At 41.6% G+C, this 19,336-nt stretch overlaps 1 protein-coding gene across 2 annotated transcripts in view; it reads right to left on the bottom strand.

Moving 5' to 3' along the window:
* The window catches only part of LOC135526231 (bifunctional heparan sulfate N-deacetylase/N-sulfotransferase 1-like), a 90,898-nt gene extending 73,345 nt beyond the window's left edge, over nt 1-17,553 (bottom strand). For both annotated transcript variants that reach the window (XM_064954408.1, XM_064954409.1), the window contains exon 1: nt 17,424-17,553. The gene's annotated coding sequence lies outside the window, so the exon portion shown is untranslated. The remainder of the gene's footprint in view (nt 1-17,423) is intronic.
* Between the last annotated feature and the right edge of the window lie 1,783 nt (nt 17,554-19,336).

Raw genomic sequence — 19,336 nt, 5'->3', positions numbered from 1 at the left:
GCAAGTCAGTTAAGAATTAATTCTTATTTTCAATAACGGCCTAGGAATGGTGGGTTAACTGCCTGTGTTACAGATTTGTACCTTGTCAGCTCGGGGATTTGAACTTGCAACCTTCTGGTTATTAGTCCAATGCTCTAACCACTAGCATACCCTGCCGCCCCGGCAGGAATATAGAAATGTTCGAACTGTTAATTACTGTTCACTTTACAATGGAGGAAGATACCGGTAGCTTCCAGCTTTGTAGGCTAACTTTCCTTGCTGACTGCTAAAGCTAACATCAATTCACTACCGTAGTACTTTGTTTGTAATAATATGAAAACCATAGCAAAACATTTCAATGCTGATTGCCATCAAAAACTTTATTAATTCACTTACTTGGTCTCTCTCTCACATCCCTCCAAAAGAGTATCTACTGCCTCAGCGAACTGCCTGCCTTGTGAATGATGTAATTACTGGATAAAGAGACAGCACACACTTTTACAAAAGTAGGCTGCTTCATCGCTGTCAGTGATCAGGCCAACCACCATTTTGTCACCAGCAAAGTTGATGATGGAGTCATGGGAAAACAGGGAGAACAGGAGGGGGCTAAGCACTAGAGTTGAATGGCAGAAACTCAGTTAATGAAATTTACTGGGATTTACTGCCTAAAACCACTTCCTTTTCCAGGGATAAATAACTGCGAGACACTGGTAAATTATTTATATGAACAGCATGTTGTGAAATGGAACTGTTAAATTATGTGCAATGTCTAAATCTTGCTTCTCTACTTTCTCCGCATGATGAATCAACACTCTGGGTAGGGACAGACAGCCCATCTCAGTACGGAGTGCAGTTCACAATGGATGTAGACCTATCCTCTCATCATGGTAACTTTTTTTCTTGTGACAGGTAGGCCCGACATAGCCTATGCTACAATAATATAAAGACCGAATGCGCATCTAATTTAATCATTTCCAAGGGCTTTTGGGGGTCACCTTGTTCTTTAATTGTAAAGATTATACTTGTTTTAATTGCTGCTGTAGATTTAAAACAGCCCATCAGTCGAATATCAATGCTTTAAATCAGTGCACGCGCAAGCACTCTCACAGACTCGCTCTCTCCATGAACTCCATTCAAATTGCATCCAAAATAGATCATCCTGTCACTTTAATAATGTTTACATATTTTGCATTACTCATCTCATATGTATATACTGTATTATGTCCTATACTACTACTGTATCTTAATCTATGACGCTCTGACACTGCTCGCTCAAATATTTATATATTCTTAATTCCATTCCTTAGATGTGTGTATTGTTGTGAAATTGTTAGATATTACTTCACTGTTGGAGCTAGAAACACAATCATTTCGCTACACCCGCAATAGCATCTGCTAATCATGTGTATGTGACAAATAAAATAGGATTTGATTTGATTGACATATAGCCCTATATATGTCCTAGCCTACCTCTTTCAGGTAATACATTCAATGCAGTGTTAGCCTCATGTTTAGTTAAATATTGATGGGTTATGCGTAATAAGCTTCTAACTTATAGCCTCTGACTCTTGCGCAATATGAAAGCACTTGTGCTCCGCTGGTCTCTCTCCTTAAAAGAAACAGTCCTCAGCTCTTGGAGTCAACATGCAGCAAAAGCTAGAATGGAAATGCTTGCTGGACATTATTTTTTTTGCTTTTTTTATACCAATTGACTATTTGAAGAATGTTGCAAGCTCTTTTTTGCAGAATGCTAAATACAGCAGCCAATAGAACTCACGGGTAGCTAAAAGCCGAGCAAACACACAATGACGGTAGGCTATAGCAGTTATTTATTCAGACCTATAACCATTTAATCACTCTTCGTGAAGAGAACTGTACACATCTAAATCTAGGCCTTTATTATTCAAGGATGTCATTAGAATGATCAAGAAAAAGTATTTCATTTAACTGCGAGGAAGGAATGAAGCAACAACGGAAAGAGAAAGAGGAGGCAGGGCAATAACATTAGAGGAAATATTATGATAGGTATATATGCGTCAGCCTACGAATGAAACAAATAAGCCCTATTATATTTAAAAATTAAAATAAAATTTGCTAGCCTATACTTGTAAGGGTAAGTACTGGCGGAAGAGAAGTCAGACGCAGGAGAGCAAAAACTGTGTTTCCAATGGCGCAGTTTAATAATAAAACCCACCGGAAACCAGAACAATTAATAAATGGGTACAAAACCCGACGCACACCAGACATAACGTGCACAAGCACTTACAATAAAAAATACAGGACAAGGACATGAGGGGAACAGAGGATTAAATACAAATCATGTAATTGATGGAATTGAAACCAGTTGGGTGGGAAGACAAGACAAAACAAATGGAAAATGACAGGTGGATCGGCGATGGCTAGAAGAACAAGGAGAGGGACCGATAGAGAGAAATAGTCCTATAATTCATATAATAACTACAACCTAAAACTTCTTACCTGGGAATACTGAAGACTCATTTTAAAAGGAACCACCGGCTTTCATATGTTCTCATGTTCTGAGCAAGGAACTTAAACGTTAGCTTTCTTACATGGCACATATTGCACTTTTACTTTCTTCTCCAACACTTTGTTTTTGCATTATTTAAACCAAATTGAACATGTTTCAGTATTTACTTGAGGCTAAATTGATTTTATTGATGTATTATATTAAGTTAAAATAAGTGTTCATTCAGTATTGTTGTAATTGCCATTATTACAAATACATTTTAAAAATCGTCTGATTAATCGGTATCGGCTTTTTTTTGTCCTCCAATAATCGGTATCGGCGTTGAAAAATCATAATCGGTCAATCTCTATCTTAAATACTAGTAAAACGGAATGCATGCTCTTCAACCGATCGCTACCCGCACCCACCCACCCGACTAGCATCACTACTCTGGACGGTTCTGACTTAGAATATGTGAACAACTATAAATACCTAGGTGTCTGGCTAGACTGTAAACTCTCCTTCCAGACGCACATTAAGCATCTTCAATCCAAAATTAAATCTAGAATCGGCTTCCTATTTTGCAACAAAGCCTCCTTCACTCATGCTGCCAAACCTACCCTCTTAAAACTGAACATCCTACTGATCCTTGACTTCGGCGATGTCATTAACAAAATAGCCCCCAACACTCTAATCAAATTAAATCAAATGTATTTATTTCGCCCTTCGTACATCAGCTGATATCTCAAAGTGCTGTACAGAAACCCAGCCTAAAACCCCAAACAGCAAGCAATGCAGGTGTAGAAGCACGGTGGCTAGGAAAAACTCCCTAGAAAGGCCAAAACCTAGGAAGAAACCTAGAGAGGAACCAGGCTATGAGGGGTGGCCAGTCCTCTTCTGGCTGTGCCGGGTGGAGATTATAACAGAACATGGCCAAGATGTTCAAATGTTCATAAATGACCAGCATGGTCAAATAATAATAATCACAGTAGTTGTAGAGGGTGCAGCAAATCAGCACCTCAGGAGTAAATACTCTACTCAGCAAATTGAATGCAGTCTATCACAGTGCCATCCGTTTTGTCACCAAAGCCCCATATACCACCCACCACTGCGACCTGTATGCTTTCGTTGGCTGGTCCTCGCTACATATTCGTCGCCAAACCCACTGGCTCCAGGTCATCTATAAGTCTTTGCTAGGTAAAGCTTTGCCTTATCTCGGCTCACTGGTCACCATAGCAACTCCCACTCGAAGCACGCACTCCTGAAGGTGTATTTCAGTGGTCATCCCCAAAGCCATCACCCCCTTTGGCCGCCTTTCCTTCCAGTTCTCTGCTGCCAATGACTGGAACGAATTGCAAAAATCACTGAAGTTGGAGACTTATGTCTCCCTCACTAACTTTAAGCGTCAGCTGTCAGAGCAGCTTACCGATCGCTGCAGCTGTACACAACCCATCTGTAACACAACCCATCCAACCAACTACCTACCTCATCCCCATATTTGTTTTTCTGCTCTTTTGCACACCAGTATTTTTACTTGCACATCCTCATCTGCACATGTATCACTCCAGTGTAAATTGCTAAATTGTAATTACTTTGCCACTATTGGCCAATTTATTGCCTTACCTCTTTACTTCATTTGCTCACACTGTATACTGATTTTTCTATTGTGTTATTAACTGTACGTTTGTCTATCCCATGTGTAACTCTGTGTTGTTGTTTTTGTCGCACTGCTTTGCTTTATCTTGGCCAGGTTGCAGTTGTAAATGAGAACTTGTTCTCAATTGGCCTACCTGGTTAAATAAAGGTGAAATACATTATTATTATTATTTTTTTAAATGTCAGCTTCGGAAGGCAGGATCACCCAGTACCTTGTACGTGTTCATAGCCTCAGGGTTAGCTACTAAAGCCTTATGTGTGTTGACCCTGTCCTTTAGCTTGGCACGTAACTCTGTTAATCCAGGGTTTTTGGTTGGAAAAGCAGCACACTTTCACTATGGGGACAACATCGCTGACGCACTTCCTTATGAAGCAGTCACTCTGAAACGGTTTAACCTATACACTCACCGAGCAGAGACCGAGGAAGGGAAAGAGACAGAAAAGAGAGAGAGGAACATTCAGACAGGAAGGTGTTTTAAGGCCATGGTGGTTTGCACGTGGACAGTTCTACAGCTTATAGAGTGTGAGGCCTATCTGGGTGTGTGTGAAGTATCAATGTGCAGGGGCCAACTGGGTAAACAAAAGAGAGCCGAGGAGTACCCTCCACCTGTCCCCCTACATACCCTCGTTAACCATTAGCCTATATCTCAAACCCTGAGGCTCAAATCCCCGTACCTACAGACACACACACCGACAAGGTAAACAACACACACGCAATACACAATTAATGGCAAAATGTATCCACAAACCATAACTCATCCGAACTTGTAACCAATAGCACTTGAGGACACGATCATAGCATCCAGCGGTGAAGTGGCTCATTCCCATTACCAGACTCTCTCGTACTCTGAAATACATTCACTAACAGCTATTGTAGCGCTGCTAGCTCTGGAGTGCTGCTCCCATGCTGTGTGAATGTAACCATGCCCCCAGGGCAAACGCCAAACACTAAGGTGAATCCCATTAACATCCAGCCAGCTTGTTTTTAAACCACTAAATAAAACAGCCAACATTTTACATCTTGCATATAATAACCTTTCATAGCAGAGAGAGGGGGGGGGGGGGGGCTAGGGAAGAAACAGCAGGCCGCTGGGGGTTTGAACACCGATAATATAGGCCAGTCTACATGGCTTTAAGTTCTTTACCTATCTATTATTCAGTTCTTCTTCATTTCAAAAGTGCTTTTACACAGCCTGTTTGTCACGGAAGAAACGTATAGGACCTTAGCTAACCCCAGCCTTAAATACAGAGAGGTCATGTAGCCTATACAAGCAAAAGAGACACAAACATGAGCATGTAATCTTAGCGATATTGACACCGGTATAATGAATCGGAATGTTATTCGGTTACACTTCACATAAAATGTATCTTACACTTCTCAAACTATTTAAATCTGCCTACTTTATGACAGTGGAAAGATTTTTAGTATAAACTGTAAAACAAGGTGAATCAGAAACAGGGGAACGCAATATAGGTGAGCCTACTGTCTATTTGGAAGGTCTCCTTGTCCCTTACAGGAAACTGGAGCTACATAGAACTACAAGGATGAAATTGCTCTCCTCTCACTTTCCCAGCCCTCACCATCCAATCATGTGCGATGTGGTGTAACGCTACACCCCATACCTCCATTATCGCCGTCTATTGGAGTCTCATAGAATGTATCCGATCCCAGCCCAGAGGAGCAACACCTTGGAAACTCACCTCCGCCTCTCCCCTATCTCTATCTCTCCCCTGCCCGCCTGAGCCCCCCCTCCTAACTTTCCAACGAGTGTAAATTCCTCCAGAGGCTCCGTGGATGGCCTCTGACATGTGTTCCTGGCGGCGGAGCGATGACGAGATGTGGGCACAACGGCTGGGTTCGGTTTCAAAGCTATTCTGTTTCTGGAATTTCACATCACTTCACTCCAGCCACATTCACTTCCACTCCCAGTCTCCCACACCCCAAATCAGCCCCAGCCTGAGAGGACATCAAACTGGGTCATCAACACCTCATCAGGGTGCTTGTCTCCTAGCTATATGAGAAACCGAAGTACGGAACCTTCTGACCACAAATCAAATGTTTTACCACTAAACCTAGGCCTAACATTGTCACTAGTTCATAACACACCAGCCGTCCTGGGAATGAAGCTACTACTTTAACCCTTGATTAAGAATACATTATTCATGTACTGTGCTCAGGAATTCTGACAATATAGTCAATTGCATCCTTCCGAGCATGAGTCATGACCATGACCATTGGCTTACCTCATCTCATCTATCTTCCATTCTCCTGAGTGAGTGTCATCCCCACAGTAACTACTAACTAGGCCTATATGATGTGTGTATGAGTCACTGTACAGGATAATTCAGCGGGGGAATTATGACAGTGGAAAATCATTTCCCTGGGCCTGGGCTGCTGAGGGAATGAGAGGAGGCCGTGGCTAATCGTTCAGTAATCTGATCCACCTCCACCACCGCATACTGCATACTGGTGTGTTCAGACACAAACATAGGCAGCCATACACACACAGTCACACACACACATAGCCACAGACACACACGGCCACGCATGTGAGCGCGTGCGCACACACACACGCACACGTACATACACACGCACACAGACACCCCCCATGACTGCCAACAATCGGTCTTGCCATAGATATTCAAGCTGATTTAAACCAAAACTGTAACTAGGCCACTCAGGAACATTCAATGTCGTCTTGGTAAGCAACTCCAGCGTAGATGTGGCCTTGTGTTTTAGGTTATTGTCCTGCTGAAAGGTGAATTCTTCTCCCAGTGTGTTGGAGAGCAGACTCAACCAGGTTTTCCTCTAGGATTTTGCCATTTATTTTTATCCTAAAAAACTCCCTTGTCCTTGCCGATGACAAGTATACTCAGAACATGATACAGCCACCACCATACTTGAAAATATGAAGTGTGGTACTCAGTACTGTGTTGTGTTTGCCCCATATATAATACTTTTTATTCAGAACAGAAAGTGCATTTCTTTGACACATTTTTCAGTATTACTTAAGTGCCTTGTTGCAAACAGGATGCATGTTTTGGAATATGCTTTATTCTGTACAGGCTTCCTTCTTTTGACTCTGTCATTTAGGTGAGTATTGTGGAGTAACTACAATGTTGTTGATCTATCCACAGTTCTCATATCACAACCATTAAAAAATCGAACTGTTTTAAAATCACCATTGACTTCAAGGTGAAATCCATGAGCAGTTTCCTTCCTCTCCGGCAACTGAGTTAGAAAGGATGCCTGTATCTTTGACTGGGTGTATTGATACACCACCACCATTACTCCTGAACTTATTTAGGCTTGCCATAACAAAGGAGTTGAATACTTATTTACATATTTATCATTTCAAGACGTTTCTACAAACAAAATTCCAAAATAACCTGTGTGGGTTAGTGACACAAAATCTCAATTTAATAAATTATATATTTATACCTTTGCTTATTCGATCTGGTTACTAATGTCGGCCAACAGCACAGCACCAAATTCTTGTTTCAACATCTAATCTGTGCTTCAGAACCAAAGAATTGTACCGCTTGACTGTTGAGCAATGATCAGCATTGGGAAAGAGGGATACCTAGTCAGTTGTACAACTGAATGCATTTAACTGAAATGTGTCTTCTGCATTTAACCCAACCTCTAGGAATCCGAGAGGTGCGGGGGGCTGCCATAATCAACATCCACGCCTTTGGCACACGGGGAACAGTGGGTTAACTGCCTTGCTCAGGGGCAGAACAACAGATTTTTACCTTGTCAGCTCGGGGATTCGATCCAGCAACCTTTCGGTTAATGGCCCAACGCTCTAATTGGCATGCAAAAGCGGGCGCACATAACCAGACTTAATTGTGACCAAAAAGCGCTTGTTTAATTTTCTCCGGGTTTGCCTGCCAAAAACAGAGAAGCCTACCTACATTAATATTATCCATTTAAATACAGTTTAGCAATCTACTATGGACACATCTTTTCCAGAATAATAGGCTACCTGGTGATTTCATTGATAATTTTCCTATTTCACATAGGCCTAGTTTGGTTGAGTTAAAATGATATACCTCAGTGGTGGTACTGGCTAAGCCACTAAAGATAGCTGTAACTTCACACTACCTTCAATACTTGTGTACAATGTGACATGATATCCAAAGTTGATTTTGACTGCTAACATGAATGACTTTCAGCGCAAAATCTGTATCTTGCATTTTGAAAATGCATCATGCTTTATGGCTGTAATGACAGGCTACATTGGCGCAGCCATCGTGCGGGCATTAGCCCTGTGAGAGTGCGCGAGTGTCGCAAGCTTTGAATCACTCCTTTTTAGGGGTCACAGGTCAAAACGTTTGAAAACAATTGAGCTCACGAACAGATTTCTGATTTGCTGTAGGCCTGACAGCTACACTCTTACATTAAAGCAATCTATGATTATCATGAAGCTCGCGTGTGTCCCAATCTTCATATTACTGACCTTGACCTTATTGACCTTCAAACAAACAACATGCGCGATGAAACAATGCAATAGCCGCTCTAAATGCAATGTGAATAGGGTATATTCAGTAGCCTATTATCCCTGGTATAGCCCTCTGATCTGCATCCGATGCATTCAGAAATGAGCTGCTACTCAAGAGAATATTTCAGGGACATGAAATTATATAATGCTGCATGAGGTTCCCGGACCGTTGACTGTCGCTGGAGGTTCCGGACTGTTGACCGTCGCTGGAGGTTTCGGACTGTTGTCCGTCGCTGGAGGTTCCGGACTGTGAACCGTCGCCGGAAGCTCTGGACTGTGAACCGTCGCCGGAAGCTCTGGACTGTGAACCGTCGCTGGAAGCTCTGGACTGTGAATGCGCACTGGAGGCCTAGTGCCTGGAGCCGATACAGGTGGTACCAGACTGGTGACACACACTTCCGGGCGAGTGCGGGGACCTGGCACAGGACATACCAGACTGGGGAGGCACACTGGAGGCCTAGTGCTTGGAGCCGGCACAGGTGGTACCGGACTGGTGACACACACATCAGGGCGAGTGCGGGGACCTGGCACAGGACGTATCGGACTGGGGAGGAACACTGGAGGCCTAGTGCGTGGAGCCGGCACAGGTGGTACCAGACTGGTGACACACACTTCCGGGCGAGTGCGGGGAGCTGGCACAGGACGTACCGGACTGGGGAGGCACACTGGAGGCCTAGTGCACGGAGCCGGCACAGATGGCACCAGACTGATGACCCACTCTTCAGCCCGTCTGCGCTGCAGCCTACTCCTTGCTAACCCCTCTCTCCGGTATCCTTCCTCACATTGTTCCATCGACACCCAGATGGGCTCAGATGGGCTCCTCGGCTCAACCGGCCACCCCTCGTGCCTCCCCCCAAACAAATCTTGGGGTTTCTTGGTCCCTGACGTTGTCGCTGTCCCTCCATGCTCCTTGGCGACTCCTGCCAAGGTAGGGTCTCGTGTCCTCCCATGATTTCCTCCCATGTCCATAACACATTCTCCTCCATGGCACGCTGCTTGGTCCTTGCGTGGTGGGATGTTGTTTGTGTTTAGTTGCCTGTGTGCACGTCATGACTTCACGTTTCGTTGTTTCATTATTGTTTTGTTTGTTTCACGGAGATTAAAAATATGTGGAACTATACTCCCGCTGCGCCTTGGTCCGCTCATTACGACGATCGTGACAAAACGGACTGAACTCAGGGGGTAAACGCACCAGAGTTCAGAAAAACACTTTAATCCAATTTGGTGTCAAAGCCCCCTTGTTTGCATATATCCCAGGGTGCCTTTTCCGTGAATTTTAAAGTTACCAGTACCACACGTGACTGTGTTTGCTATGGACAGAGACATGTTGTTGCATTCATTCATTTTCAGTCTTGTGGCCTTCACCAAGTGAGGTCCTAAGTGAATTGATTGTCATTCAAATTAAATTCTTTAAGACGATACATATATTTTATAAGGCCTTCTAGTTTTACCCTAATTACTAGTAGCGTGCATGCCCCGCCCACCCAAGGACTGTCTTTTTCAGCCGTCTAATTCCTGTGTTTGAAAGGTGCAAAATCCACTTGTCACTTCTAAATCTCTCTGGATTGATTGCTTTCATTTTACTCCTGCGACTCTTTCATACTCTTGCTTGTGCCTATCGTTTTTTCCCCGTCAACGTTACGACTGTGGAAATGTTTGTAATAACCAGTCAAACACACCCCGGTAACAGTTGAAATGGGTTCAAAATACATTGTCTTTCCTTTGTACTTATAAGAAAGCTAAAGCTTCGTCTGGGATTTAATGCACCTTATCAACACTTGCATCACAAGAAAGAGAAGAAAGGGAACTTTATTTTTGATGGGTGTTCATTTGGTGGAATTTAAAAAAGTTATAATTTACATTTACATTACATTTAAGTCATTTAGCAGACGCTCTATTTAATAGAGTTGAAATGTTTACATGCGCGTTTAGATGCGCTGAAATGAAAGCAACTTCCAAAAATGAACATTCGGATTATAGTGGTATTATGTCTGATCTCACAAACAATGTAAAGTATGTTTATATTAGGTGTAATCTCAAGCCAGCATGTTGATTTTTAATCCGAGGTTATCCTGCTTTTGATACACATTGAATTATGCAAGATAATGTGACAAAAGTAATTCAAATAACATGTATTGGTCACATACACATATTTAGTAGATGTTAATGCGGGTGTAGCGAAATGCTTAATTAATGAGACAGTCGAGACGGTGCAGGTGAGTGCAGGTAGGGTAGACAGAGCATGTTTTTGCAGTGGTTGCAGCCTTGTCCCACCCCTTTATGTAAATCTATTAATATATGAAAATACAGCCAGTGTGTTTATGCAAATTAGGCACATAATTTTCTTTATTTTAACACAAAATACTATTTTAGAAACCTGATACAATAAGAACATGTATATATGTGTGCATTCTAAGAAAACATTTTTTACATTTGACAATAGATTGAATCCCTGAACTCCATGTCTGTGCCAGTGAAATGTTTTATGTGCTATAATTCAGTCAATTTCTAATGAAATATAAAAATTCTAAAACTTGAGTATTTTCATCAATTGTTCAACTGTTGCATTTCTTAATATAGTTTTTTAAAAACTTAACAATTTCGATTAACATTGCTACTAATACAATTGCCTGAAACTCAATAGTTTACAGGCCACATCAGGCTTGCAAGTCACATACAGTATGTGCTGGCTTGCAAAGTGATGTGTAATTCCTATTGGAATCCAGCCAGAGTGGGGATATTCAACTTTTATTAATCCGCAACCTGCATTCAGAATGACTGCCAGGGTTAGGAAGACTAAGATATGAGGCTTCCTAAACAATTTAAACTGGAACAACCATTTCAGTAGCATGTGCAATAAGTCCAAGTAGCAGATTGGAATAGTTTAGAAAAAGTTATGTTATTTATATTTGAGTAGCATAAGATTAATTAATCAATCAATGTGTGTACATGGAAAAATACAGATATTGAAACAAACAATTATGTTAATCGACCTGCAATAGAGCATGCTGGGAAATATGATAACGATGGGCGTGGTTTTGTTTCAACTCTGGATATTAACACCAACACTGGGGTTCTGTTAAACCACTGAGTGTTCATTTAACTCTTGAATCAACACTAGAAGTATTACACACAAAAAACATCAACAAGTTAACACTGGCCAATTTGCTGTGTGCTATGAAAGGGACACATCTGCAGGCTTCCATACATTTGAAGAGTCTTTTAGAATTCTGAAGAACCGTAGATGTCAAGAACCCCACACTTAACTCAAAGGTTGTTTATCGGGTAAGAGTTCTCCTATGAACCTTAAAGGGATACTTTGTAATGTTGGCAATGATGCCCTTTATCTACTACCCCAGAGTCAGATGAACTCATTTGTATTTCTCTGCATGCAGTTTGAAGGAAGTTGCTAACTAGCACTCGTGCAATCGCTAACTAGTGTTAGCCTCATGCTAGTTAGCATTGGCTCACAAAACTACGTCTAACTTCCTTCATACTGGACACAGAGGCATAGAAATGGTATCCATGAGTTCATCTGACTCTGGGGTAGTAGATAAAGGGCATAATTGCCAACATTACGAAGTATCCCTGCAGATGTGTCCCTTTCATAGCATACAGCAAATTGGCCAGTGTTAACTTGTTGATTTTTTTCTGAGTAATATTTCTAGTGTTGATTCAAGAGTTAAATGAACACTCAAAGTATCCATTTAAGAGCTGAGGAAGAACCATTTAAAACCTTGATTTTTTTCAGTGTAGTATCAGGTGCAGTGCAAGCGTCAAATTCTTGAGAGAGAGGATTGCCATCAATAAATATGCCGCTTAAATGTTTTGGGGTGATCAAGAATATTAACAGTTTACTTTGCATGCCCACCAGCAATGGGGCAAGCAACAAATATTAGCATAGACCTACTGGTCTTTTGGTATGTCAACATTTCTTGAAATTGATAGTTTACTTATGAAGCTTGCATTTGGAATTTGTTGTTAAAATGTATTATTACATAATCAAAAAGTGTTGATGAAAAAGACTGAAAAAGACTGTCTAGTACCCTCAATAAATATACAAAGATTTGTAGCTAAACAAGACATTGCACAAAGATTATTTTTTTTGTACTTGATTTGAACTAGGATTTGACTCGACCCTTTCTACTTTGGACTCGACTTGAGACTTACTAGTGACTCGAATAAGTGACTTGGTCCCACCTCTGCCTTTTTTTTATTCAAACAACTCTCAAGGTTTTCCTCTCAGTTTTACTGATATGATCTGGTGAATCACTAATACTGGGCTGTGCTGTAGTTGTACTGTCCAAATGTGTTTACTACAACACTCTCCCAGTCAGTACCAAATGCCACTCCGTTGATCTTTTCCAAGAAATCCAATTTCAACATATAATCTGAATAAATATCGTATATAAACATCTAATGAATCGATCCCTTACAATCAATTGGCCAAAGAGCATACAGCGGACAAACTAATGGAGAGGGAGAAGTCAAAGGATGAAGTACTATGGAACAGCCACTGCATGTCTATGGGTACGCCAGCAGTCTTGTGCTGGGGAAGAAGGATAGGGTCAGTGGACCTAATGTATTGGAAGTTTTCCTGGTTCCCCTCTTATTCTATAGACTGGGTTCTGGGTTGGCCCCCCACACACACTGAGCACTAGTGATGGGCGTTCCGTCTCTTTTCAGTGAGCCGGCTCGTTCGGCTCAGCTCACCAAAAAGTGCCGGATCTTTTGGCTCCCAAACGGCTCTTTTAAAAAAATATATGTTTTGTCGAACCGTTTGAGATAGTTTGACTATGATTGGTGTTAAAACAATTCTAATGAAATTATTGAATGAAAATCATAGTCTACCTTAACCACAATGTATTTAAAAATGCATTGGTTTGTTATGAAAAAGAATGCTATTAAACATTTGAATTTAACAAAGGGCATATAAGTCTAACCATTCAAAACTAATACAATCTGAACAGCAAAATGGAATATGGAAGCAAATCAAATAAAAATAAATAACAATTTGCAAAACTGCAGCATCCCACAAATTGAAATAAATGTCAAAATGAAGGATGCTATTACACATGTGCATTAAAAGTATAACTTTTTTAATGTATATAAACAAAGTGCAAATAAATGTAACAATTCAAAACTAATACAATCTGAACAACATAATAATAGAAAATCACACCATATAAAAGAAAAATAAATAGCAATGTGCAAAACTGCATCATCTCACTTAAAACATTAAACTGATCCCTCTTTTCTCTCTCTTCTTTATTGTCATGCTATAACCAGCAGCACACAGCAATGTTGACCATATTTTGCTTTTATGAGAGATTTGCATTCAGAAATGCAAGCTGCCTGACTTTCGAGGGGCTGATGCGGTTTCTTCTCTCAGTAATTATTTGTCCCGTTTTCGAGAAGACCCTCTCAGAGGGAACGGATGTGACCACTATGCAGAGTCTCCCTGTCATGACTTTAGTAAGCCGTGGGTAGACAGAGGCCTTGTTCTTCCACCAGCTCTTCCACCTCCAAATAGGATCGGACCTCCATTATGGCATCTGCTGAGGGGTTCCTTCGTGCTGCATCCCCAGTTGCTCTCTCGTCAAACAGCATCCAAAGAGCAGATGTTTGTGGCACTACTGTTGCTCCATCTGATCCCTCTTCTTCCTGTTGCCCTGTTGCCTGAGCCAGCTGACTACTGGGGCTGTCCCTCCCTGCTGCTGAGGTTATTCTTTGAAGAGCCTAATCATTCTCTCTGGCATCACTGAAGGATAACTTCATAAACCTGGGGTCAAGTGCAGCGGTTTCTGATAGTACGGGATTATATTCCATTCTGTTGAACTTTCTGTCCATTGATGAACATAGGGTGTCCATTAACTCTGTCACATGTCCTGTGGTCACATTTGCCTTTCTCTAGCGGCTGGCTGTGATTCGCTGCAGGCCCTTACACAGGAGTATCATTTTTGAGGCTGTCACATAGCTGAAAAGAGAGAACAGTAACTTATTAGTTCAGGTTCATGTTTTGTCTACTGCTACTACATTCTCATCTATTGCTCATACACATATATAATACTGGATTAAATAATGATGTAGTAATAACTGCTTACTGTACCTCTCTCCACTAATCTCCACAGTGACCTGCTCAAAGGGTTCCAGGACTCTGCACACCTCCTCCACCACCTCCCATTCCTCTTGGGTCAGAGCATTGACAATGGCCAGGGTAGAGATGATGCAATCCTTTGACTCAAGAAACCGCTTCAACATATACAATGTTGAATTCCACCTGGTAGTGCAGTCTTGTTTAGGCCTCAGCTCAGGCAGCCCCATCTGACGTTGTGTAGACTTTAGTTGTTCAGCATCTACTGTGCTCCTGTGGAAGTATTCCACAGCTGCTTTCACTTTGTCCACAGTGGACTTCATCACCTTCAGAACATGTCTTACAATCAGGTTGATTGTGTGGGCAAGACATGGACGATGGGTTCATTTAAACATTTTCATGGCTTTGGTTATGTTAGCTGCATTGTCGCTAACACAACAGGCCACTTTTCCATCTACTTGCCATTCTCTGACCACTCTCAACAGTTCTTCTGACAAGTTCTCTGAGGTGTGTCTGTCGCTGAACTCAAAGCAGTCCAGAAGACAGCTAGATATCGAAAGATCTTCAATGAAGTGACATGTAATCAACATGTAAGAAGTGGTTGCCCTTGATGTCCAGCAGTCAGTGGTAAGGCAAACTGCAGTAGCTTTTTGGACTCTTTCCCACACTGAAGCCTGTGTGCTCTTGTACAGTTGTGGAATAAGTGATTTTGAAAGGGGTTTCCTGCTTGGAATTGTGTACATTGGATTTAGACTATTGCTATAATTTCTAAAACCTCTGTCCTCCACGATCGGAAAAGGCTGGAAATGGGTGACAATCATTTTAGCCAATGCAATATCAATTTGGCCTTGTTTTTCTACAGACATAGACTTTGGCATAAAGTGGTCCATAGAAGCCTGCGTTGCTGTGGGTCGCGGAGGTGGCCTACTTGACTGAGTGGATACATCTCCACGTGTGGAGGTGCTGGCTCCACCACTATCACTAGCAGGCCCGCTAGTTTCTCGAAGCTCCGCAACAGCTAGCTTCACAGTTGGGTGCATAGTTCGCATATGCCGGTGTAGGTTGTGCGTAGAACCAGCTTTATATGAGATTTTGTTTTGGCAAATTCTACACTGCTCTAACAGTCTACATTATTAAAATGCATCCAAATGCTACTGTGCTTCTGACTCATTTTCCAGCTGTTGTTTTCACAGTTGTCCTTCCTCCCTCCTCGGCTGCTAAGTGAGTGACTGTGAGTGAGTTGGCTCGGTCCTCCCTCACGCATCTTTGGTTCATTGGTTGACACTGCGTGTCTGATTGACAGGAACAACAGGTGAGGCTGTTAGTCTGAGCAGACAGTCTGAACGAATGTGTGAGCTTGAGCATTTAGGCCTATATTACTTTATTTTATTTTTTGTTCTTTGAATTAGTTAATTCTATCCATTTAAATCTTTTGATTATTCATATCTTAATTTTTAAAATATTTTTATAAATAGATTTGGATCTCCTGATATGCAGCCGACTCTTAGAGCCGACTCATTCGCGAACGACCCATCACTACTGAGCATGGCTTTGAGGGGCACTGACATGGAAAAATACAAGAACTGGCATGTTGTGGGGCTACTGTGGTTCCCATCAGCCTAAACTTTCCATGAATAGCATTACATTCTCATCAACACAGCAGCATGTTTATAACATGCTTATAACAGCCTTACATATCCTTTATAACAGCACATTAGGATGAAGTTCTGCTGAGATTTGATCACATAGCAGCAGCCGTAAAAAAAAAATGCACTGGCACTTCTCTATGTGGAAACTGTCTGAATTTGACTCAATAGAAAAACGTGGGTATAAAAACATGTGTAAACGTAGGATATACATCTTTGTACTACTTAGTCATGTGGATGTATATCATCACTATAATGATGTTATGTAGCCTACAGTTTCTCAAAAACTATGAAGGGTGGATACTGAAGTTGGCTACTTTGAAGGAAGACTCTTCTCGACAAACGATGTAGCAGCCTAATCACTACTGCCTTCCCTCTACATCAGTCAGTCCTAGCGGGACATAGCCTACATAACCAACTTTCCACTGTCACGTGAAACGTTATTGAATTAAAAATGAATTGTTGGGTGCAGTCAGAAAAAACGTGGTCCAAAGTGCTCTATCTTTAGGTATAAAAATAAGGAAATATATGTACACTTTTTCTCGCATAATTCCAATCAGCAACATTGCAAAGAATGAAGACAACCGCAGGTTGTTTTCCCACTTCGACAGTGTTTTCAGATTCTGTCTGTACACTCATTCAGAATGGTAAGTAGATTTACTGAACAGTTACAATCAATCCCATCGATACTCACAGGCCACAAAGTTACAATGATAAGTTAATATATTGCTCGTGCGAAGTTGTATCACGGGGCTTCACTTGCTTGATGTAGATATTAAAACACCCGGACACAATTGCAGGCGGAAAACTTCGACTAGAATTCATACAAATGGCCTTCATTGGTGCCACTATTGAATAGCCAAAAACTGCTGTGATATTCAACTCTGTAATTACCCGGGCTTCGTTTTCAATTCATGGGAAATCCAGGCCAAAACTGTGGCTGCATTTTCAGTCTGCGCCAAGGCGAGTGGATGATAGCAAGCCAGTCGAGGCTAGTAGTTGAACGATTAAGCCGCGATCAGCTCGTCTTGACCAAAACATTTGCACCAGAAAACGATGTACTTTGTCACACTCACCTTCTCAATCGGCATCTGGTAGAATTAATTCTTGGATTCAACCAAAGCAAACACGACGCCTCATCTCGCTTTCCCTGTACCCGGGCTCCGTTCTCCCGTTTTTGCAGACTTGTCTGATGAGAGGAATGTCAGAATGTCCCTCTTTCCGCAGAGCTATACAACACTTCCCCACAATGGTCGACAGGGGGCACCAGCACGGCATCAATTGTCCCTAATCAGGTAACAGCGTTATCTCATTAAATGAATAGTTAAATTACATATTTAGCTCATCTTCTGGACAGTCTGTCCAGTAGTTCACACAATATTTTAATTTGTTTATTTAGTAATACGGATGAAAAGGAGTTCAGAAATAGTTCCTACTTGTTCATTCATTTATACGTTGGTTGAAAATGTGTGATATACTGTAAATTCATTCAAGTACTGCTTGCCAAGTAAGTACTGAGATTATGGCTGCATTGAAATAGTAATCACACAATTCAAACCATTGTCACCCCACTACTTTCAAGAGGCTCTCCAGACCATTGAAGAGCCCAACCGAAGAGGCATTCATGCAAACATTATTCAATATTCATCATGGCAGACCTATGATTAACATGTAATCTGTAATAATAAGTATAAGTAGTCTGCTATTTTTATCACGTTTTATGTGGACTTGTATTGCCTATCTCTGTCAAGGTTGCTGACAACACATTGACAGACGAGACCAAAAAAAACAAACATACTGCTTGTATGCGAGATTTAATGAGGACCACTTCAAGTGGAGACTTGAAGTTGAAGGTTAAGCAAATAAATAGCTGGAAACACTGTATGTTTCCATGGCTTCACCTTTCTTCTTTCTCTCTAAAACAGAGAGGGGCTAACAACAAGTGTCTGTCTGAACGCCGATGTCTCATTCCAAACCCTTCATCCCCCTGAACAAGCAAATAATGTAAAACTGATTCAGGATCAGTTTTCAGGGGAATAAAGTCACCACACATCTATGTCCTCTGACCTTGAGACACATGTGGCCTGTAATTTGATTTTGGAGGGGCTAAACCCGGGACGAAGCCGTCCTTCAAACAGATTTGCCTGTCTTACCCAGATCTTATGACAGGGGGCAAGGGGGGTAACACCACACAAATAATTTGGAGTCCAAGACAGGCAAGGAAGCCAACACTGAGAGAGTTAACTTTATTGTCTTTGTTTTCCCCAAAATGAAGCAGATGCAGTCCTCAGTCAATACTATGTGTGTCCTGTGGCTAAATGTGGGAGTATATCAGGCATTTAAAATCCGCCCTGGCCACAGGGGCAATCGATAACTAAACAGAGGTAGTCGGATGAGTACATCATTAAAAACTATATTGATGTGTCCTGAGGGAGGGACAGTGGCTGTCCTGTGCCATGTGAAAACACAGGAGACTGCTATACCCAGTGATAGGTGAGCCAGTTCACGGCAGGAGAGGGCATTACTGCCTTTATCTGAACAACATCCAAGTCCAGAGTTAAGATCAACCAATGTCTTCAACCTAGAGGTCAACTACTCAAGTCAGTTTGGGAAATTCATTTAAATTCATCAAAATAATGACCCATAATTTCTTGTGAAAAAAATCACAATTTCATGAACTTCAAACAACATATTTCCTGAATTGAAAGTCTGGGATTGTACAGTTGACCCCATCTCTGTCTGAGCCCAACCTCCTGCCTGTTGTGCCAACCTCTAGGCTTGGAGATTTATTATTATCCCTGTATGTGGTGTTTCAGCAGAGAGCCTCTTCCACGACCTTATATAAACGTTAGGGTGTTATGACTCCATTTGTGTTCATCCCTAATCTGAAACATCCTCCAACTACAGCTCAAATGTGCTAATTGGGGTTTTCCAAAACCAGGCGCACATCTTCAATTAATTCCAGATATTCATTAATATAGTTGCATAA

This window comes from Oncorhynchus masou, chromosome 32, assembly GCF_036934945.1.
Source record: "Oncorhynchus masou masou isolate Uvic2021 chromosome 32, UVic_Omas_1.1, whole genome shotgun sequence".
In the NCBI taxonomy this organism is placed as follows: Eukaryota; Metazoa; Chordata; class Actinopteri; order Salmoniformes; family Salmonidae; genus Oncorhynchus; species Oncorhynchus masou.
Note: the sequence above shows the minus strand (reverse complement) of the source record. Positions and strands in the feature narration are given on the sequence as shown.